Raw genomic sequence first — 25,464 nt, forward strand, 5'->3', positions numbered from 1 at the left:
GAATTTCATTACAAGTCCGAAGCTTTGGCTTAAGTAACGTTAATCTAAGGTTATGAGAGACCCCACACTAGCGTCATTCGAGCGTCGGTATCTAGTCAGCGCTATGGATGGCGTCGCTGCGCAGTATAGCCAACGTCGCGTCGAGCAGCAGCCATAGAGTTCACTAGACGCCGACGCTCGAGAGCCTGAGGGGTCTCTCTTACGCTGGTTCGGTCGTCTCGTGTTAACCAATAGGAACCCGGCACCAGGTAAGGGAATTTCATTACAAGTCCGAAGCTTTGGCTTAAGTAACGTTAATCTAAGGTTATGAGAGACCCCACACTAGCGTCATTCGAGCGTCGGTATCTAGTCAGCGCTATGGATGGCGTCGCTGCGCAGTATAGCCAACGTCGCGTCGAGCAGCAGCCATAGAGTTCACTAGACGCCGACGCTCGAGAGCCTGAGGGGTCTCTCTTACGCTGGTACGGTCGTCTCATGTTAACCAATAGGAACCCGGCACCAGGTAAGGGAATTTCATTACAAGTCCGAAGCTTTGGCTTAAGTAACGTTAATCTAAGGTTATGAGAGACCCCACACTAGCGTCATTCGAGCGTCGGTATCTAGTCAGCGCTATGGATGGCGTCGCTGCGCAGTATAGCCAACGTCGCGTCGAGCAGCAGCCATAGAGTTCACTAGACGCCGACGCTCGAGAGCCTGAGGGGTCTCTCTTACGCTGGTTCGGTCGTCTCGTGTTAACCAATAGGAACCCGGCACCAGGTAAGGGAATTTCATTACAAGTCCGAAGCTTTGGCTTAAGTAACGTTAATCTAAGGTTATGAGAGACCCCACACTAGCGTCATTCGAGCGTCGGTATCTAGTCAGCGCTATGGATGGCGTCGCTGCGCAGTATAGCCAACGTCGCGTCGAGCAGCAGCCATAGAGTTCACTAGACGCCGACGCTCGAGAGCCTGAGGGGTCTCTCTTACGCTGGTTCGGTCGTCTCGTATTAACCAATAGGAACCCGGCACCAGGTAAGGGAATTTCATTACAAGTCCGAAGCTTTGGCTTAAGTAACGTTAATCTAAGGTAATGAGCGAGAGCGTGCGTTGATAAATTGGCCGGTGAGTTATTAGGTGTAAATTCCAGCGGTTTTGGTTTTATTAATACCTAGCTTCTGTCTGCAACTTTGCGTGGAATGATGATGATGATTCATCATCAATATTTAAGAGCTATGATCTTATTGGTGGAGTAATCGCCACTCTTCTCTTTGCTGAGCCAGCCTTTTAACTTCCTCGTACGTCACGACAGAAACTCATCTTTTATTTGGCTGAGATATGTGAGCCTGGGCCTTCCTGCGTCTTTTCCCCTCAATCTTGCCCTTCAGGATGTTTAAAATGACTCTGTCGTGCCATATCAGGTGGCCAACCATTTCCCCTTCAGTTAGCTATTGTCTAACAGGCATCTCTTCTCTCCTGACATGCTCAGTACCTCTTCGTTCCTCGTTATGATGATAATTGATAAAAACTATTATAATGTAGGTAAGTCCTTTCCCGGGTCTCAAAATATCTCCATACCAAATTTCATCTACATCGGTTCAGCGGTTTAAAGCGTGAAGAGGTAACAGACAGACAAACATACAGACAGTTACTTTAATAATAATAATAAATAGTTCTACATGACATTAAAGCTCTCCAAGGGGCCGCTACGTGTTGGATCTATATCCCCACCCAAGCCTATCAAAAGACCGGGATTTATAGGCCCGTGAAATCCAAGGAGATACAAATAAAATAAACTTATTAATAATAGGACAAACGAAATATAATAAAAATTGTATCTATTTTAATGAATTTTAGTGTAGATATCTTTGTACATAATTCGATTGTTTTCCTAAATTTCAATACATTTAAATAAAAAAATCACTAAAATTGCAGCCGGTTACATTTTATTGTTCTAATTCAATTTTCACACTTTTATCTCAACCATTTTGCCGTAAACCAGCGTTTCCCAAAGTTTAAGCGGTGTATGCGCCGACACGTCCGTTATTAGGGTGCGGATGAGATAGCTGTAATGGCAGGTTTACTGCATAGGGTTTTGTTTAGGGTTTTGTATATTAGCGATGTAGTAGGTGATTAAAAATGGTGCAGATTATAAAAGTTTTTTGTGTTAAAAATATTTTTTCACATAGATACTTTTTTTTCTGCAATACTATGTATAAAAAAAATCTTTACCACAAAGCTGATAAAATAAACCACGTAATCTAGTGAACGTACGTAGCACGTAGCTAGTGAAAATTAGTTGGCGTATTTTAAGTTACTTAATTACGAATAAATAAAAATTACTAGGTAGGTACTAACTGAATAAAGAAAATAAAAAAGTAAAACACAACATAATAAAGATATATAATTTAAAAATCAATTATAATTTAGATTCATGTAGAATATTCTAATAATTCCCCAGTAGCCGTTTGATAATAAATACAAGTACATATGTTTATAATAATATATCATTGCATTTCCGTACACAAAATATGATTAAAGCGTGAATCTTGTATACACAATCGTTTGAATACAAAATTGATGATCCATCAATCATGGCCGTCAATATACCGCCATTTTGTGGTTATAATCAATTTGTCCGCTTTTTATGACTGAAAGCATTATTTGCTTCAATATCTGTTTATGAGATAAATATTATTTCATGCATTAACCATAATCTTATTTTCTTAAAATGTATTTTTTAGCATTTATTTATAGTTAGGCCAAAACAAGTCTGCAACGATTTTGATAGCACACGCAGTGCAAATGTTATTTTAAACGTCAAACTTCTATGAAATTGTGACGTATAAATAACACTTGCACTGCGTATGCTTTCAAAATCGTTCCAGACTATTCTTGGTCTAACTCTACGTAGGTAAGTATGGGTTGTTCTTCATTTATATTCAAATTTATAGTTAAGACAAGTTCGACAAATGATTGAATGAATGACTTGCAAAATTTAGCTAAATTTGATTAACACGATGTTCACTCATTCTTTTATAACTAACACGGGACTCTGCCGACTCGTGACCGTGACTCTGCCTGTGACTACGAACGTAACATCACGTTCGAAACGTCAGGCCATAAATAAACGTAAGTTTTACGCGATTAAGTCCCGTGATAGTTATTAAAAGTAAAAAACGTGGTTTGAAAATACACCTGGTATGTACTATGTTTAATAACTCTTTATTAATGTTTACAGCAAGATATCCTTTTAGTCCCAAAACTGTAAACCTTGTAACTTTGCCAGGAAGCGACGCGATTACGTGCGTTATACGCGGGTAAAGTTGCCAGCTAATTATTACTCCCCTGAGCTCGTCGTAAAAGCATGGCCCAATTTTGGGGACAATTTGTGTAATTTAGATATTTTAATTTTAGATTTAACGTAAACGAAAGATATATACGGTATCGTAGATTTTAATAGTTAATATAAATATTATTTTTATTGTTTATTTCCTTACAATTAAAGTTAAACTTAAAAACCTGAAAAACTATTTTTTTATTTTTTTTATTGGTAAAATATAAAATTGTACTTCTATTTTATCAATAAAAGTTTGATTGATTGATTGATTGGAGAAACAACAGAAGTATGCGACAGGATAATAGGATACATTGTTAGGTACATATATGTATTATTGAGATGAACACTTACTTCCTTAAACGCTCTCACTAAAACATACTTAAAAGAAACGGACTTAACTAAAACGTATCTTTACATACATACAAGTTAACCAAGTGATATAGGCCATTCTTATGTGAATTATAATATTAATTATTTAGGTTCTAAAATTTAAATGAGAGAAACATGAAAAATATAGTAATGTTGAAAATACTGACAACCAATCTGATCAATATATCATTATGTACAATGACAGTAGAGATACTAGCGATGATGATAACACATGACTGGAACGTATTGGAACTTATTTACTTACATAGGTAATAAATATAGCGTATACTACTAAATTTTAAATTTTCCCATACGCTGTCACTCCCAATTCGCGCCACTTTAAAATGGACCCCGACGTTGTGCCGTAATAATGATTAGGGCTCCATACGCCCAAATAGGCTAAATGAAAATGATATGACGTGACACGGTTACGGCGACAATGAGTTTTTATGAAGCCGTTTAAAACGTGTTTGAAACGTTTCTGCCGTTTCAAACTGGAGAGCATTGTTTTTGCATTTTAGGGGAGTTGGGTTCATTGGTGAAAAATGGGGAGCCACAGATAACGAATATTATATATGTTTAGAAATTTGGAGCGAGGTGAATGATGAACGAATGAAATGACACACACAAGAGATAAACCTTATCTCTATACTATTTTGCATGGAGATAAGTATTTCAAAAGCCTCTACTCATCTTGCAACAAATCTCACGCGATTTTTGAAACAATAGACTTGGTTGAACCTACTTAGCCGAATTGCAATGCAATGGTTGCAAGGTGAGTAGGGGCCTTAAAATGAAGAAAATTTGTGATCGTGCAATATCAATACCTACTCCAAACATAAAGTAATTGCATCTGGCCAATAATGTAAACTATTATTAGCCCCTATTTCACCACCGTGACAGGTGCGACAATTGTCGTCGTCACTGTTACTGACGTCACAGGCCTCCGTAGGCTACGGTAACCTCTTACCATCAGACGGACGGTGTGCTTGTTTGCCAGCAACATGTTAATTAAAAAAAAAACTCCACTATATCGCCAGTTAATAAGTACTAATTTTGCGAAGCTAATGACAATCGTCACAAGAAACACGACAATTGTCACGAAATTCCGACACATAACTCATTTGCTATCAAGAATTACCGAATGTTCTTTTAAATCTTGTGACAATTGTCATCATTATCACCATAAACATCGCAAGATAAATACCTGTTTTTGCCGATATAATGAAGTTTTTTTAAATAATACAATGATGGTGGCAAACAGGAATACGGCCCGCCCGATGGTAAGCGGTAACCGTAACCCATGGATGCCTGTGACGTCAGCAACAGTGAGATTTGTCGAATTCTCGCACCTGTCGCCGTGGTGAAATAGGGGCGTGGTTTTTTTCTTTAAAATAATCTCAAAATTCATAGTCAAGATAGCCTGAAATTATAATCAGTTGTTCGATCTTGAATTGTAATTATGTATAACGAGCACTCTCCATAGTCTCGATGACCAACCTGAAACATGGTATAAATATTTCTATTTTAAAACTTACCCGTAGACATCGCCTTTGCGTTGTTGCCTGTAACAAAAAAATAGATTGTTAGTCAAGGCTTAGAAAATACCAAATGTCACCTTTTTAGTATACCCATTTTTTTTGTTATTATATTGCCAATAGAAAAATAATGTAAAGAAAAATGAACTGCCTGACGGACAACTTAGGTACATAATAGGGTTCCGATTGTCACCCTCTCACTACGGAACCCTAAAGAGCAATAATATATTTTTTAATATAAATTATATCTCAAACATCTATACACCGTGAATTTAGCAGAAACCGTAAAACACCCAAAGCCGGATGAAGCTTACACCAATCCGATTAGTGCGCTCGCGGCATTAAGAATTAATTAAAAATGCTTAATATTACAATTGACAATTACACTGATTAAAGAAGAGAAGTAGCTGTAATTGGCCGAGTTTTTAAGATTTTTCTGCTGTTTTATCTGTGGATATTTTTTATATTAATCCATAGCCAATGCCGTTTGAGATTTTTATGTGTTGTAATAATTTTTCAGTAGTACATACCGGGTGTGGCCCGTAACAGGAGCAAAAAATTAAACTGTAGGCTTAACTCCTTAAACTGACCAACATTTGTTCAACGACTTTTAAAAATAACTTGTGTTTTGATTTTTAGTACACTTAAAAGTTTATTCTAAGACGTAATATATTGGGAATTTTGTTATGTTTAAGGCATGACAAGCAATGTCAATTAAAATTATAATGACATACATTGTCGATAATATTTAATTTGAATGAAAAATAGGAAGTCTAAAGACTACATAAGTTTTAAAAGTTATTGAACAAAAATGTCACCGTTTGAGGAGTACAATCTATGTTTTAATTATTTGCTCGTGTTACAGGCCACACCCGGTATATTAAAATATTTATAGGTAACTAATTAAAAATGGGAAAGATACACCTTGTGTGTTAAAATGTTGAAATAAAAAAAACTAACTTAATGGGACTTAAATCCAGCCGTTTTCGTAGTTCGCTATATTTAATAACAACTTATCGTAGAGATCGTCCTACCTTAAATTATACAGTTATTAAACCAATAACTGTATAATATTATTTACTCTGAATATTATAAGAATTGCGGGCTTGAAATATATCGGGTTATTGAAGTTCACGATGTACGGTCAAGGGACATAATTTCAGTACTTTTTTCGTTCCTTGCCACAGTGACAATAGTAAGAGGTCCCTATCGACTTTCATATATGATTAATTTTATTAAATTCTTTCACTGTACAATTGTTTTGAAAATTGCTGATCTGTGTTCAAGCGAAAGCGCCAGCTATACCCAATTTAATCGGCTATTAGGTGAACAGTGGTTGTTACCGAAAACAAACCTATTAGGACGTGGTTTGCAAAATACGGGTGATTACCAAATACAAACATAGTATTAGCTAAATACTTTGGAGCAAACTTTTTTGTTCAAACTCGTTACGGCACTACTATTTCATTCAATATGTGTACGTTTATTTTTTCCATATAATTAATTAAAAGGTAATAGTGTTTAAAATATGCGTAGGTACATTGCCTCAGAAATACTAATAATCGCCTTTGTTCGCGAAAACAAATAACACAACAAGAACTGTACTTAATACTTGCGATTATCAAGAGCAATTTTTGTTCATGTTATACGTAAGGTGCCAAGAAAGACCCGGTGCACAATTTAATAACTCAGCAAATCCACTTATTAATAATTCCATTAACTTAATATCGCTAAAAATGTTTGTGAAAATATTCACCTCAAAATTACATCCCGTAATCTCTCAAACAGACTAAATAATTCCTGTCCCCATCCCTGCATTAGCAAGCAGATAATAAACCGCCCTGGTCCGTATTTTTTTAATAACCTGCGGTCAAGTAACCACTAGGGCCGGACTCGATGGCTTTTGAAGTTACCAGTATATTTTCAGTATTGCCAACTTAAAGCTAGATAAGGGCTGCGGTCGGCTTTGTACAGCGTTTTTAGCTTATTTAGTGTAGTGTTGTTAAGTTTTAATAACAAATTTTGTAGCAGTTTTTATTACTTGACATTGTTCGATATCATATCATACCGAAGCGCCCAAGGTGTATGTATATATCTGAAATGTATAAATCTGAAAATGTATTGTCACGTCTTGATCGTTAAGGCTATGTTCAGATAGGTGATTTGTGAATATCTTGGCCGTTCCGATATATCTGATTATGATATTATTACCATTTATAACATATTCTGGTATTTTTTATTAATTGATTTCACACACTTTTCCTATTCAAAAGTATTAATAGCAGATTGATCTTACATTCCACGCAACTGTTCCTATGAATTATTTGATACCTACCTAAGAAGTGTTTCTACTTTCTGTTTGATTACTTAACAATGTTTTTTTATTAATTAACTAATTAATAGTTATTAATTCAGACCACAACACAATAATTCAATTCAAGTATTGGCTAAGATTATGTGAATTCATCATTACATCAGTAAACAATTTTAGCCTGAAGGCTTCTAAATTTTAAAAGTAGCGAAGCGAGCATGTTGACATAGTCGTATTTATCTCACGTGTGAATAATCAATCTGTAACGAAATCGTAAATATGCTAAAAGCGTAGTGAAATATTTCACAAAATCAACGGCAAAAAAATAAAAAAATACCTAAACATGAAACAGCAATAATTAAAATCACAATGACACGCCTCAAAAGCACAAAGTCCCCACTGTCGAACCGGTTTCAGCCGGTTTCAACTAGTTAGCGAGTACTTAAAGTTCCGGAAGGGTTAAAAAAGCTGTTTTTTTTTCTAAAAACTGTCACTAATTGGCGTTCGAAGTTGAAAGTTAATTTGGAAGGAATTTTCGAGGGCTGTTATTTAGTTTTGGATTGGAGAATTGTTCAGTTGATATTGGTTTCAGGCACTTATTGGTTTTGATTTTATTATTTAAAAAAAAATATACGCTCATAATTAATCTTGAATCAAGTTATCAAAAATCTTCTTTGACAAATACTTAAAAAACCCTAAGAACAGTAAGAAATGCAAGCGATTTTTAATTTTATTTTGAACTTTTTTTTTTGTATTAAAGTTTGAGTATCTGCTTCCACGATTCGTGGCCATTTGAACTAACTAGTAGAATCTAATTGTCTATTTCGCATCAGCACGCACAGCCCGGCTAGCTCAGTCGGTAGAGCATGAGACTCTTAATCTCAGGGTCGTGGGTTCGAGCCCCACGTTGGGCGAAATACTTTTTGTGTTTTTGAATGAGATTTAAATTATAAATTTAGAAATATTATTTTGTTTTATTAGGTATTACAAAATATTTTAAAATTTTTGAAGTACTATTTTTATTTAAAAATGCTTTATGCTTTTACAGTGAAATTCAAATTAATCGTTAACTTTTTATACGAACAAATGCGAATAATTGAAGTTACCTATTTAAGTACTTATACTATGATTAACCGGTACGAATGGAGGTCCAAGGGGGAGGCCTATGTTCAGCAGTGGACGTCTTATGGCTGAGATGATGATGATGATGATGATGACTATGATTAAAAACAAATAGTGTAAACTAGTTTTATTTGCGTTTTTACACATTATTCTTCAACAAATTATCAAATGAGATTAGATTAACAGTGTATTAGTTATTAATTATTTATAATAGCTAGTTAATTGATAAGTAAAGTCCATATTAAGGTTTTATTATACATATACAGTATGTAGTTTAACTTTAATTCTCATTAATTAAAACCATTCTGTTTATTGTCGAATAATAACGTGCGTAACTATAACATAACTATATCAATATAGATTACGTCATCAAACTTAAAGTAGTTTCGGCTACTGAACATTAATTTCGTCATCACACTCATCCGGGGGTGTAGCTCAGATGGTAGAGCGCTCGCTTAGCATGCGAGAAGTACGGGGATCGATACCCCGCACCTCCAATCTTTTTCCTTTTTAAATTTTATTTTTACGCTAGCGATTCTTGAGCTATTCGTGTTGAAATAATATAAAGTACAATAGAAGAATTTTTGTATCTACGCCTCGGTTTAGCGAAGTGAGAATGAGATAATCCGTTTGCGTTTAACGCCTACGTGTATTTTTAATCTTGCAAACTGCATGCTAGGAGACATTGTAATATTTATATATTGTAATATTATTGATATTGGTGAAAAGTACTTGTTTGTAAAATTTAAGATGGTTGTAGGTGGGTTTCTTAAGAAAATAATTTGTTCTTTATCGACAAAGTAGGTATTTCTAAGTTTCAAATTTGGTATAGCGCAATTTTTAAAATATAGAAAATTAATGCAGTTAGGGGTAGTCCTATATAAGTACTTACCTATTTATTAAATACAAAATTTAAGGTAGCATCAGTAGGTATTTTCTGCCTTAGTTTTTTTTAAAAGCCCTAAACACTTTTTTTATCTTATCTCTATCTATTATTGTCACAGGCGTCACGGCCAATGACCCTCGTTTGTTCCGATTGACATTTTGACGGGAAAATTGACATTTGACATGTCAAAGGCCATTAGCGCAAATGTTACTTTGGTTTACCCTAAAATTGTTCATTACCTACTATAATTATTTACGATATAAGAATTTAATTATTATAACCACATTATTTATAACCCCAATAAGCCATTTATATAAATCAACTACCGCCGCCGGCAAGTATTTAAGCTATCCGCCGCTAGATGGCGCAGAACGCAATCCTTTACCCAACTATTTTGGCTTCCTACATAGTTTGCCATTCCGAATATCTGCGCTGAAAACTTTGAATTTATGCCAAAATATGGAGTCGATAGAGGGCAAAGTTGGTAGCTTCGGAGACAGTAGATAAAGTGAAGTTTTGCCTCATTGTTCGCTGAGTTTGTAGTCAAAACCATAATATCCTAACGATTGTATGAGCTGAGGTTAAGTTGCAGTCAGTATGAATTAGATAGTGTCAGCTAAAGTGGATAAATATATCCGAACACTTTATTGATATGGTAACAACGTATGTTGCATATTCGATGCTGACGTATGTTGCATTTGCATATTCGGTGCTGACTATACATCGGGTAGTTAAAATAACACATGTGTAAAGTAAAATAACGCGAAAACGGTTTTATTTTATCATATTTACTGTACCTACTTATAATATTTAGCGGGATGCATTAATATTTCTAAAAAAACGCGTTTAACTGATTTGCTAGACCGAAGTGTTCCGTGAACAAAGTTTTGTACGGAACACTAAAAATCCAGTTGGCAATTAATTTGCTCTTAAAAATATTACAGGCGCTTGATTTTATGTGTGCAAACGGCTGTTTAAAAAATGATATGTACCTAAAAACTATCCGTTTTCGTTTTTATTTACTTCTTCATATTTTTTTCCTAGAACGAGATTGCAAGTAACACAAATATTACTTGTAGAATTATAATTATATGGTAGAAAAAAAAAAGTGTAGTGGAACATCATAATCTATCTAATACCTTTAAACGAGCAATTCTTGTTTATTTATATATAATTATATTTCTGGGATCTCGGAAACGGCTGTAACGATTTCTATGAAATTTGCTATATGGAGGTTTTCGGGGGCGATAAATCGATCGAGTTTTTATATGTTTTCCGAACAAAGCTCGGTCTCCCAGATATTTCCATCAAATTAGAGTCCATTTTCGGAATTGCCCGAAAATTTTCAGTATCCGGAATTACCCGTATACACCTCACATCTAAGAACGCTTACATTAATGTGCTTTTGACAATCTTTAAGCCACCTAAATGGCGGTAGTTTGACATTTGCGAAATGTCAGCTTCCAACAATAGAAGGTCGGTAAAAGGCACGTTTACCCCTCTCAAATGTCAAATAGGGTAAACTATAACTAGGTTTAGCAAATTATGGGTTTTTTAGGGTTCTGTACCCGAAGGGTAAAAACGGGACCCTATTACTAAGACTCCGCTGTCCGTCTGTCTGTCACCAGGTTGTAACTCGTGAACCGTGATAGCTAATAGACAGTAAAAATTTCACAGATGATGTATTTCTGTTGCCGCTGTAACAAAAAATACTAAAAACAAAATTAGTATAATAAATATTTAAGTGGGGCTCCCATACAACAAACGTGATTTCCGTTTTTAGGGTTCCGTACCCAATTGGTAAAAACGGGACCCTATTACTCAGACTCTTTTTTTTGGGGTATCGTTGAATAGGTCTTTCAAAACGAATAAGGGTTTTTAAAAACCACTTAATAACCTCCGTTTCGCCTATTTTGACAGAATGTTAACTACGAAACCCTACACTGAGCATGCTCTTGACCGATTATTTTTATCTTACTCGAGCCTGCTCACATTTTTTTTTCGAAACATACATTGGCTGAATAATATAAAACCAAACCTCTCTTTGCCAAGTCGGTTAAAAACCTTGTTAACAATAAGAATCTCTTCACTTGATCATCCCCACAATTAAAGGGCAAACAATTATGGCGCATAAAGCGCTATAATTAATATTTCCGTTTTAAAATGGCGGCTATTGTAAACGCCATATTGTTTTGCGGTGGTGTTCCAAACGCATACGCGAATTGAAATTTTACCGCTTTGGTATAAATTCGATAGAGTACATCAAGCGTTTTCACATAGCCCGATCCGATCTGGGGCCCATTTCTCGAACGGTAGATATTAAGGATGATTCACGCTAGACCGGGCCGGGGCCGGGCCGGAGCTACCGGCGCGTCGTTTTCTATAGAAACCACCATAGTCTAATAAAACATGGTCTTCCATTCCCAGAGTGACACGGGCCTACGTCACAACAACATGGCCGCTATATATAGCGCTATCGCATATTATCATATAGCGCTGTCGCATGATGACGTAGGCCCGTGTCAGTTAGGTGACCTAGAAAAGACGGGAATGGAGTACCAGGCGGAGTATATTATTATACCATGGAAACCACCACGTGATCACGTCATAATTCAGTTAGTCTAATATAATTTGGTGTACATTACCATGGTAACCTATACGACTTGACAGTTCGTCGGCTAATAATAATAATATGTCTATATGTCGCTGGGTGGTTGGATCAAGGGTCAGATCCAGAAGGCGGTAATTTTGGACACGGCGCGTATAGTACGTCGGTTCCTCACTCTGCGGCCCTGACCACCGGCAGCTTGGGCCAAGCCCCGCTGCCGGCGGCACCCTAGGTTAGGTTTTTTATAATGTGTTTATATGTATTTTTTATTGTTTTGTAAGTGTTTTTATATTTTACTTTTATATTCAAACAAACCTAACTTAAGACGAAAAATAAATAAAGAGAATATGTCTAATACAGGCTCGGATGGAAGTAAAATGTATAACATTTATAGAAATGTACAAGTTGCTGAGCATTCTCAAAAATACCGATAAACTTTTATGAGAAAATTCTTATACTGCTTCTCTGCGTGCAGAAATTCCAAATTGGCATTATTAAAGGAGCCCACTGATTAACAGTCCGCGGACGGAATCGGCCTGTCAGTTAGAACAAAATTTTGACTGTTCCGAATAACTGACAGGCCGATACCGTCCGTCGGACTGCTAATCAGTGGGCACCTTAACGGGGTCATGATATACTGGGTGGTGCGAGAGTTGGGCTGAAAATGAATGGGAATATGACGAGTGCTTTTGACGCAATCTGTGCTTTTATTTCGCGGTTTGTATACTGGCCTATGAAGTACAGTCCGGGGCTCGGAACCGGTATTTTTCAAAAACCCCGAAATAGCCCAATATTTTAAATTATTTTATGTTCTTTACTTGGGACTGAACCATATATTTAGGTAACAACTTTGTATTATTAGGTTGTCCCATTAAAAATTAAATAATAAACCAAAGAACGAAAAAGAACGTAATCATACCGGTATTTTTGTATGGAGCAAATACCGGTTTCCGACCCCTGGTACAGTCACCTGTATGAATAAAAATAAATATATATTTGGGAACAAACTTACACAGATTGATATATTAAATACATATTTATATAGTAAACACATACTTATTTAGATAACATCCATAACACACGAACAAATATTCGTGATAAACACACAAATAACTGTCCTTACCGGGGTTCGAACCCGGGACCTTCTGCTTAATAGGCAAGGTCGCTATACCTCGCTTTTATAAGATTAGAATTTTGCTAACATCATAAGTAGTTGTTAATTTAACTTAGGTATTCTTCCGAAATGCTAGGGCATCTAATATTGCGGTACAATATGTGACGTCCCACGGGTAAAGGTACCTTATGGGGGTTGGCGCTTACGCTATTATTAACACCGCTCCAATATTATTGCGGCGACATGCGACGTAAGCGCCGGCCGCCATAAGGTACCTTTTTCCATGGAACGTCACATATATGTATGTAAAACACTGTAATTCAGTGCATAGTTGCACAGATTTAATTTTGGAGGCAAAACGTTACCACGACTTTTGAGGTAGAGTTAGACCAAGAAAAGTCTGCAGCAATTTTGATACCAGTACGCAGCGCAAGTGTCATTTATACGTCATCATTTCATAGAAGTGTGACGTTTAAAATAACACTTGCACTGCAAAAAAAAATTTGCAATCTGCAATACATATTTGTTCCTGAGTTATGGATGTCTTCTATGTATAGAAGTATTATATACACCTATGTATTATATTTATCGTCGTCTAGTGCCCACAACACAAGCCTTATTGAGCTTACTGTGGACTAGGTCGATCTGTGTAAAATTGTCCTATAACATTTATTTATTTTACTGGGTGTGCTATCAAAGTCGCTGCAGACTTTTCTTGGTCTAACTCTATAAAATTTCTAATCTGAATGAAACGGGGTATAGTATACCAACTAAGCTAGGAGGCCGTAATCTTGCAAAACCCAGCATGAAATTTTTAGCCATAGCCATAACACGCTCTGATGGCTTTGCATCAAACATCAAACATCAACATTTATTCAGCAAATAGGCCACAAGGGCACTTTTACACGTCATCATTGAATTTACATACATGCAAAAATAATAACATCAACAATTTTATAAAATAAAACTAAGAATTCAATCTAACGTATTACAATTACTAAGAGATGTATATGGTCTCTTAATGTCGAATTACATAAAAAATACAGATACAAAATACAAAAAAAAAACTATAATATTTGCATTTAACGATGACAGCCAGATAATGATTATTTCATAAATCAAGTAGGTATAAAAAACAATTCAGTAACCTAATAGTAGTCACTAATAGCCAAATAGAAGATGATAATTTTAAACGTCTTTCATGCCACCCTGGGGGGCGATTTTTAAATTTCGATCGCTCGATTTCGTCACTCGAAAATCGGTGGAAAACGGCGAAATGCTAATTTTTGATATCCGAGCGATAGAAATTTGGAATCGAGTGGTATTGACCACTCGTTTTCAACTCTATTAGTAGAATTTAAATGCCTAGTAGTGGAGATATTATTGAACGAAATACACGAAATCGAGCGGTCGAAGTTCAAAAATCGGCCCCCTGTACTGGTGTGACAATACAAAATTGACATAAAAACCCAACAGATTTGCACTACGTTTAAAACGGCGGTCTCCTAATGAATCCCCTTATCTGGCCAAACAAGCAAATTCACCCCCACAGGGAGAGGGGGGAGGGGCAAAAGGGAGGCGCAATTGATAAAAGGCCAAGTACTGGAATGTGAGAAAATTTGCGAAAATTTGTGAAATAATAGTTTTTTTGTGTGCTTATTGCTAAACTATTTTACGTTATACAGTATACCTACAGGTTGTAAATTTAGTTACCTGCAATAATTGTGACATTATCAAACAAAAGGTACCACTTTGTCGGTTGTCGATAAGGTTGATTTCAAATTTAAGCTATATGGAAATAGCGCCATATGGTTGAGAATGGCACAATTTACGGATTGAATATATACATAGATCATACTGAGCAACTTTTACTACGGGACCAACCCCGAAATCGCGAAAAAAATTGACTCTCCCATACGTTTTGGCTGACTGATATTTTGTCGCCCCGTGTAGTGGCAAATAAGCGTCATAATTCATAAACTAATAAGTAAAGTAAAGTAAATTTTATTTGTAGAACATTGATAGGTCTTAAGTAAAAATAGGTGATTACAGAGCTCTGTGTTTTGCCTATTGGCGTACAAATATACCCATTATATTCAATAAGTGAATTTTTTGACATAACTGTATAATTTATATTCGCATACCTATTCTTGACATTGTCTTTGTATATTATTGTTATTATTTGACGATCCTTCTCAGGTGAAATTTTTCATATTATGTATTATTAATGAAATTAATTTATTTGGATTATCTTGCTATTATTTAAATTTATTTCTGACGATCACAATATAGATTCTTATAAATTGACATTAATGTAATTTGTACTGTAATCATATGTTGTGAAATAAATAAATCTAATCTAATCTAATCTAATCTAATAATAAATAATAAATAAATATTATAGGACATTTTTACGCAAATTGACTAAGCCCCACGGTAAGCTCAAGAAAGCTTGTGTTGTGGGTACTCAGACAACGATATATATAATATATAAATACTTAAATACATAGATAACAACCATGACTCAGGAACAAATATCTGCATCATCATACAAATAAATGCCCTTACCAGGATTCGAACCCGGGACCATCGGCTTCATAGGCAGGGTCACTACCCACTAGGCCAGACCGGTCGTCAAATGTTATAAAACTTAAAAACTATGGTGAGTCTATGGTATTAATAAATAAATAATTTGACAATTCTTTTTCATCTAAATCCACAATGACCACCCTGTATCTTACACATATTTTATTATACTTTAATGAACACTCTTTCATATAAAAGGGTCATAATTTCTTGCTCTGTGATTTCGTCATGTGGACACATAATGACGAAATCACAGCCAATTGCTGGACAACTCTCTAATTTTCTCGTCTCTGATTTAGTATATTAGTCTAGGAATACTATTATGTTGAATTATACAGATATAAATAGAGAAAAACCGGCCAAGTGCGAGTCGGACTCGCGCACGAAGGGTTCCGTACCATTACGCAAAAAACGGCAAAAATAATCACGTTGATTGTATGGAGCCCCACTTAAATATTTAGTTTATTCTGTTTTTAATATTTGTTGTTATAGCGGTAACAGAAATACATCATCTGTGAAAATTTCAACTGCTTAGCTATCACGGTTCATGAGATACAGCCTGGTGACAGACAGACAAACGGACAGTGGAGTCTTAGTAACAGGGTCCCGTTTTTACCCTTCGGGTACGGAACCCTAATAATACAGATTTTTGTAGCCGTATAGTTGGGCGTTTTCAGAAATAAATATTGAAAACCTGATTCTTTCACATCTGCGGGCTCAGCACGGTTCCATTTTTATCGACTATCACTATGCGCGTCCCTTTCGCACTTACATACTTGTTAGAACGTGACAGGCATGGTGACAAGGGATAAAAACGCGACCGTGCTAAGCCGCCTGGACGTTCTTGGGCTCATTCTACTCAGAATCGACAGCATTCTCCATCCCACCATTAAAAAAAGATGTCCCAAAATGTCCACTCCATTACGTCACGTTTTAGTATGAAAAAATTTTTCACTTGTATGTGCGTGACCTAGTGGAATGTACAATTTTCATACAAATTTTTGGGACATTTTATTTTATCATCAGAATTGATTGATTGATTAGCTTTGCGGTTTATATTAAATTTTATTAGTAGTAGTAGCAGTTGCACCGCCCACAATCTCTCTGCTTTACCTTAAGGTTGACTGGTAGAGAATGCTTTTGGCATTAAGTGCGCCTTTTGTATGATATGTTTTTCTTTTGTGCAATAAAGTTTAAATAAATAAATAAATAAATTGAATATGCTAGTGATTCTGAGTTGAAAGAACCCAAAAACAGGGATCTGTGAGAATCGGGTTTTCGATATTTATTTCTGAAAACGCCCAGTTATAGCATTGAAATTATGACTTTTATAATGGCACTTACACACTTTGTCACCGAAAAGTGCAGAGTTAGCTCAGACTCTATATCATCTCAAACGATAGAGTAGTTTTAGTTTTTAAATAACACTTCATCACTTAGACTCTTAGAGTTTAGAGCATGCACGTATATTACGCACAGCTAGGGGACGATCGTAGGGATGGTATGTTATCGATAAAAATATTTTATCTATTGGTTAATGAGTCGATAGTTTTATTTTTTGAATAACTTCGTTAATGAGCACGTATGTGTAACGCATAGCAAGGGGACGATCGTAGTGATGGCATATTATCGATAAAAATATTTTATCTATTGGTTAATGACTCGATAGTTTTATTTTTTGAATAACTGCGTTACTCAGAGCACGTATGTGTAACGCATAGCTAGGGGACGATCGTAGGGATGGGTTGTGTTATCGATTTAAAAATCTACTTTTATCAACGTTTGCTTACAAGATTTAAGCCATGATTGTATATTTACATTATTCAAGTAAGTACGTTACTATTTAAGCGTACCTATTATGGTAATTTTCGTACATTTTTAAATGAAATAAAATCTTTTGTGTAATGAGATGAATTTTGGATTGACATAAATGTAGTTCAGGTACTTACTTAATACCTAACTAATAGTTGAATTTACTAACGCATTACAAATTTGACGCATAATCATAATTATTAACATATACAAGTTATGTTAACTACGTCTACTTCCCCCTATCTTACCATCAAACACAAATTAGAAGCAACTCATACACTACACACAACACAGCATACACAGACAGCACCACGGGGAAGCACGTTAAACAATGGTTACCTACTCTGGACGACATAAAACATCTGCGTAAACACACAAACATAACTTTCCAGCTTACACAAATACTAACAGGCCATGGCTACAATAGAACCTATTTAAAACGTTTCCACATAATCAATGATGATGCTTGTCCATGTGACAATGACACAAAGCAAACAATCGAACACCTAATTAAAAACTGTCCAAGATACGCATATGGAAGATGTGTCCACGAGACTATCTGTGGGAAATATCACGATATTGACCCGTACAATATAAAACATATCACAGGAAAAGAAGAAACACTGGACTCATTTATAACATACACAAAATACATAATAGATACTCTCAGGAATTTCAACGGAATATAATATAGGTTATTACCTGTATTATGTTTTGTTGAAGTTCTTGAGGGTTATTACCCTTACCTGGTTTGCAGCTGTTCTGCTGCCCATCATGGCGAATACCTCCCTACCTAAAACTTGGGGCAGGTTCACCCGTACTATTGTGGGAACCTGTCCAAAACCACTAAACAGACACCGCAATCCACTACCAATACAGCTCTTACTAAAAACAAAGAGCAAACGGCCGCCCGTATCTATAGCGAGGACCGTTAGACTCAAATCAATTAATCAATAACACAAAAAAAAAAAATATGATTCTTACTTCAAAATATGACACAGGTCACACAGAGATATACTAAAAAAAGTCTGCAACGATTTAGATAGCATACACAGAGCAAGTGTTATTTTCACGTCATAATTTCATAGAAGTTTGAAGGTTAATATCTTTAAAAACGTCGTTGTAAACTTATCTCAATGGTCTAACTCTAAGTAATAAAAATATAGCCAGATCATTAGGTAGCCTTTTAAACCCGTATATTGTAAATTTAAGTCCAAATCTGAACGGTGAATGAATTAGTACATAAATAATTAAATATTCCTTGTTTTATATTATGATAGAGGATGTTTATTTTATAAGTTTGATAATTTTATATTACATAAATTATAACAGCTTATATAAAAGAAATAATTATATAAATGGTGTTATACTTATGTCAGATTATTTGAAGTAAAAGTGACATCAATTTTTACGTACGTACAGTATGTACCTATACCTATAAGTGTCGTTTTCAATCAAAAGGTACCACATTGTCGGTGGTCGATAGTGTTCATTTCAAATCGAAGCTACATATAAGGAAATAACGTCGTATTGGCGACCGACAATAAGTACCCTTTTGGTTGAGAATGGCACAAATAATAAAGCTAAAATTTAAGGTAGTGTTAAGGTGAAGTTTAACGAAAGTGAAAAGCAGAGGGTTGTAATTTGATTCTCCTCCCCTCCCCCCCCCCTCGTGTCTTGTGTCCAACGCCGTTAAGATGACAAGATTCTCCCTACACAAATAGGGGGACATTATTGACGCTTTAAAAATGTTTCGGTGTAAATGAGACGTGATATTATTTTATGAGTTGACAACATTTATAAATACGGTTAAAATAGTATTGTTACATTAATTTGATATTTTTATATGTAGGTACTTATGATAAATATCAAATAAAAGCACTGTTTTTCTCTATGAGGAATAATAAAGACGTTTGTTTTGTTAAAATTAATATTTTTCTTGTAACTTTCACATTAAATTTGGATTTGTTAAAAATGAGACAATATTTTTTTTATAGTTTTGATTTATGTATGACGTGTGTGACGAACAAAGACTTCATTATTTCTAACTACCAAAGACTTACTGTCCGCTATATACTAGTTGACCGAGCGAAATCAAAGGTCTCCGTTTCAGCTTCGGCAAAATTCTTGAGCTAGATGTCCTCCTCTAGGTACAACTCGCATTTCTCAACCGATTCTCGTGAAATTTGGTAAGCAGTTTGATAGTTATACAAATTCGCGAGGTCTACAACTCACAGAGCCGCTAGTTATTATTAATAAACAAAATAAATATCATCTTAATCCCCTAAAGTTACCAAACAAAATATTCAACAATCTAGATTTCCCAAACTTCGTCCACTTAATATCCAGCAACTATTAATTATCCTCAAAATTAATAAAATCACCCCATCGATAAATTAACAATTAGGTGTCCATCACTAAATGGGCGCCATCTTTGAATCGAGTTACTTGCGAGTCCATCATGTCGGTTAATGGCCTGAAAATTGACGGGAGACGAATTTCTTGACATTTCCCTTCGCGATAGTGATGGGGGTAGTCGATTAACGAGTGATTTAATTAGTGTCATTAGGGTCGATTAGTAAAGGGGATTTCTTTAGTTACCTCCCAAATGTATTGTTGTCGATATTTTTGCTTTTCATCAATCTTTTAAGACCATTATATTAATGTCAAAACAGTGGTATTCATTGCGATATGTTTAGTGTAAGGTCTCTTGAACAGGGACTAATAAGTTTTCGGCATCTATTTTTTTAAATATGGTTTTATTTAACAAATAGGAAAATATAAACCAACCGCTGGTTTATGTTACAAATACTAGTATTAGTAGCATTTATAAAGTTTTACGTTAGTAATAATAGTAAATTATTTACTTTAAAATTTCACGTGTTGAAGCCCAATTTGCTTTCCTTTTTCGGAAAAAAAGTACTTGCTATCACAGATCTTAGAGAAAAAACGCTGTGCAACCGTGAGACTGTTCCCATCGCTTTCGTGCACATATGGGGGTTTTCAGAAAAAATGGTACCATTTACTTTTTTTCGAAAAACCATCAACTTTTGGGTTATTTAGACTCAGAATCACGAGTACTATTGAATGAGACAAAGAAAAAAGTGTCCCCAGTTTTTCATACAAATTTTGGGTGTCAGTTTTGTATCGGTCCATACAAAATGTATGTGGAAATGCGCTACAAAATTGTAATTTTTTTGGGACACATTCTTTTTCTTTTTAAATCGATTGTCCTCGTGATTTCTGAGTACAAATAACCCAAAAATTTATGGATTTTCGAAAAAAAGTAAATGGTACTTTTAAGTGAAAATGCCCATATATGAACCGTTATAAGAGTAACCTCATACCTCACAGTTTATACGGATTTCTAGCTCATATGTGACGTTCCACGGCAAAAGGTACCTTATGGCGGCTGGCGCTTACGTCGCATAGCGCCGCAATAATATTGGAGCGGCGTTAATAATAGCGTAAGTGCCAACCAGCATAAGGTACCTTTGCCCGTGGGACGTCACATATTATCTTCTAGTTCGCTGCAGTCAATGTAAGCTGTAGGAATACAGGGTAACTTCGCCGAGACGAATCCTAATGTGACCCACGCGCCCTATTTCATGCTACAACCTTTTGGTTATTACTCGGTCTATGGCTGAAGAAGTTCTGCTACATTCGCACGTGTAAGCCTGAATCAGAGAATAGAGTTGGTGTAATTTTTCGGCTACAATTATTATCTACAACACCGAATTCATTAAAAAGTAATTATTTTGTAAATTTTTCATTTCTGAGACTAAAGTTTTAGGAGTTTTTAAAGTTAGTTGAATTAACTGGAAGAGATCTCTTATAAGAATAAGTTCGCCTGTACATGTATTTGTTTTGTTATGTTTTTATTTTAATCTGTATTATATATATAGTCTGCCAAACAACTTAGTCAGTAGAAAAAGGCGCGAAACTATAATTTTCTATGGGACGATAACCCTTCGCGCGTAGCCAAAATTTTTTAAATTTGCCGCTTTTATCTACTGACAGAAATGGCTTGACAGACTATAGCAAAGTACTTACTTAATTATTTTGTTGGCGCGATTACCCTTAATGAGTCTTGGCCTCGAAAGTGTATACGTAGAATCAAAAAAATACAGTTCTTTGAAGAAATACAGTGGGTACTCGTTAAGAATACGCGTAAGTCATAGTATAAAAAAAAAATGTAAAAAAATATAATAAACAAAATTGAACCTCTACCTGTGTAAAAACTCTATAGGTAACAGATAAATCCATTTTCTATTCAACGTAGCGCCAGGTTTTGAAATGAAAGCTACAATATACAAAAAGCATTGTAAATACCTGAAAGCAGTGGACCGGCACAAATGTAAGATTGCGAATCCGATAGATTCACAGAATCGTATTGTGATGAGCATTGATATCTAGAGCACGATTCTGATTTAATAATTTGTTATGGTTTTGATATTAATATTTAAAACTTTCGCGATTTGAACACATATTAACTCACATTTATAAATGGGACAGTATAGTAGATTGTTAACCAAGGGATGAAAGGATCATTTCTGCCGAGGTAGTTTCCGAGGCTAGACCGAGGCTGAAATTATGCCTTTCACCCGAGTTAAACACTCTACGATTCATTTCGAATACGAGGAAAGTAAAATGCATGTGTTTTTTTAAAAAACATGACTAAGTATAAGTTTATATAGTATTTTTGAGGGTACTTTCAATTAACAATTTAGGCAAAAGTATCGTTATTTATGGAATGGGGAGTCAAATATCAGAATGGAAAATGTATAACAAATTCATTTATACCCAATTTTCAATTGCATATCGTAAAAAAAATTATAAAATCGTACTTGGAACCTAAAATGCCCTAGTGCAGAAACGTATCATTTTCTGCACACCTTTTAGAACAACAACGACCCTCTTTCAGAGCATGAGAAATGAAAATTAACATTATGTGTAATGGGTGGTATGAAAATGTGATGCCTACCCCAAACTTTTTCATACACTTTTCGTCGGGTAGTTGCACAAATCTCTCTTTTGACATTTTGCTGGGATATCAGTTAGCCGCGACCATGACCAGTGAAACCTGTGTCGAAACGTCGGCAAATAAAGGTAATAAAATAAATTCGCGGACCTAATTATTCACAGCGAGGAAATGCCGCCAGCATCCTTGGTACAATGCCTCAAGGGCCTATTTTAGATTTAAGCTAGTCATTAATTTAGTTTAGTAGTACCACTGTATATATATTGTATGTAAATAAATGATTTATAATTATTCATGTGATTTGATCTTGTTTTGTACTACTTTGGCCGTGGCTCACGTTGATTGGTAGAAGTCGTGTCATTAGACATCTCTCTTGCGGGTCCATATTGGGTTGCATACAAGTTTAGGTCATATCTTTGATGCGCATAACAACTTGTGTCATAATCATCATTGCGCATACAAATGAAAAGTCATATTCTATTGTGTCATACATTTTTAGCCATAATATTTGATGACATACTCTGCAGATGTCATAAATTTTTGCTCAGGAATAATTCTGACTAAAGATTTTTATGACTTACAATATTATACATAAAGTGTTATGACAATTTAAAATATGACAAAAGTTGTTATGCGACCAGAGGGAGTCCCCTCTCTTGCGCTTATTGGTGCCTGTGAGATGCACTGTGATGCATGTGCAGTGATCGGCACGTCACGGTCAGTGCCACACCGCGGAATTTCGAACAAAAATCTTAAAACTTACATATATGCACATGAATTTCGAACAAAATCTTATTCAAATCTTCTATTATTTTGTACAAAAAAGAAATTCTATTGAGAGTCTAAATAATATCTTTGAGAGTTTTTGAATAAGATTTCTACTCGGAAATCCGCAATGGGGCACCGTTCGTGCCGATCACTGGTCATGTGTCGTGTCAATATAAGATCAAAACCATAAAATATTGGTAAGTCAGAATCGGCGTCCTGGGGCCGATTACATAACAACTTGTAACTAATAATATTAGCGGAAGTCTCTTTCCAATTCCTTTCATTAGAAAGAGACTTTCGCTAATATTATTAGTAACAAGTTGTTATGCAATCGGCCCCTGGCCGTGTGCTTTCAAAGACACGAGTGAGTTGAGTTTTCAACCTACAATGTATGATGACATTTAAATCCGTGTGAGTTATATGTAATTGGAGAACATTCGTACATTGTTCTGGCTTCACGATTAAATAAAGCAATTAGAATGCTCCTCATGAAACTAGAATTCACGTTCTGATTACATTTTTTATACCTAGTAGATTTAAATATTTTAATACGAGTTTAGATTGTTCAGTAAACAATTTTTTTATAGGTACTTAATTTCGATAAAGGTATATTTTGTAAGTGCCCAGTCCAGGAATGTTCAGTATGCCCTAAGTACAAAAGTATAAGATAAAAGTAACCAATCAAATATATTTACTTAAATGCATTTAATGCTTTTATGACCTTATTAATTCAAGACATTCCGGTAACGTTAGTCGTAACACTGAGGGCGATTGTGCACTACAATGAATTTTACTGTCCGGCAGTCCGAGTTTTCATGGTGCGATATGGCATGAAAAAAACGGATGATTGGCTTGTGCACTTGTCCGTCTTTTTATTCGCAGGTGTGGCGCAGTGGCATGAAACACACACCCCCCCTAGCCCGCCCCCGCCCGGCCAAGTCATGAATAATACTAATTCCAGACGCAGTGCACAAGCATAAACACGTTTTTCATAGCTGCCATCTCGGACCGGAAAAAAACTGTCCGGAATGGGAAAAAGTAAAATGCCGGACGGTAAAATTACGTCTAGTGCACAAGCTACTATATACATTTAATGGCGTGCCATATCGGACCGTAAAAACTCGGACTGCCGGACAGTAAAATTCATTGTAGTGCACAATCGCCCTGACTGTTATCTTATTTAGGTTCCAAATATAGCCAGGCACAGCCTAGACTTAAACTTAATAATAAACTCCCTCGAGCGAATATTTCTCGGTAGATTACCTATTTCTGTCTGGATGGTTATTTTCTTGCCTAGAACCAAAGACTAAGGAATCCTCTAGACGGAGTTTAGAACAATTATTTCATGAAATCGATGCTGCCAAAAATACGGGGGTGCGGGGGACGAGGTGAGCGAGTCCCGTGCCGTGATTTGTCCGTTAAAAGACACGGGCGTCACGCAAAGACACTTTCGGCTCGATTCGGAAAATAAATTAGATTTCTACTAGACTTCAACAAGTTACGATACGGATAATTTAAAGATATTTGTAAGATAGATATGTCAAATTTGACGTTTCCGCGATTCTGGAGGTCCTCTTGAACGATTTCGACAAGTTATGACTTAGATATCCAAGTCACATCTAGTCGATATCTAATGTAGATCTAGTTGATCTCTAAATCGTCTCAAGATCTTGTGATTATCTCGAAATCCGAATAGGCCTGTGAGACTCGAAAATGGAGTAAAACTACCGTATATTTGTGGCAGAGGGGGTAGCGCTACTATGCTCAGTCTGGAGGATGTCTTGTATGTGCCTAGAACCGTACGTAAGCCCACACCTTTATATATTTGAAATGTGAAGTAGAAGTTATAGTTTTGGTATTTAGCAATATGGGGACCTATTTCTGTATTGTATTTTACTCAATTAGACAGTAAGTAGTCTGTATTATCCACCTGACTGGCTTACTACATGTATTACAAAGCCAATTAGATTTAGATTTAGATATTTATTATCATAATATTAAATTACATTATAAATTATGCTAGACTAATCTACATGAATTTATATTATGATCGT

The 25,464-nt window shown here is 35.5% G+C and overlaps 1 protein-coding gene and 1 non-coding gene across 2 annotated transcripts in view; one reads left to right on the plus strand and one right to left on the minus strand.

Annotated features, from left to right (window-relative positions):
- Positions 1-25,464, minus strand: part of LOC134802767 (uncharacterized) — a 318,964-nt gene that overhangs the window by 122,069 nt on the left and 171,431 nt on the right. The window lies entirely within an intron of this gene.
- Positions 8,375-8,447, plus strand: Trnak-cuu (transfer RNA lysine (anticodon CUU)). Its single transcript has one exon. It is a non-coding gene; the product is annotated as a tRNA-Lys (tRNA).

The sequence above is a fragment of the Cydia splendana genome, chromosome 25, assembly GCF_910591565.1.
Source record: "Cydia splendana chromosome 25, ilCydSple1.2, whole genome shotgun sequence".
Taxonomy (NCBI): domain Eukaryota; kingdom Metazoa; phylum Arthropoda; class Insecta; order Lepidoptera; family Tortricidae; genus Cydia; species Cydia splendana.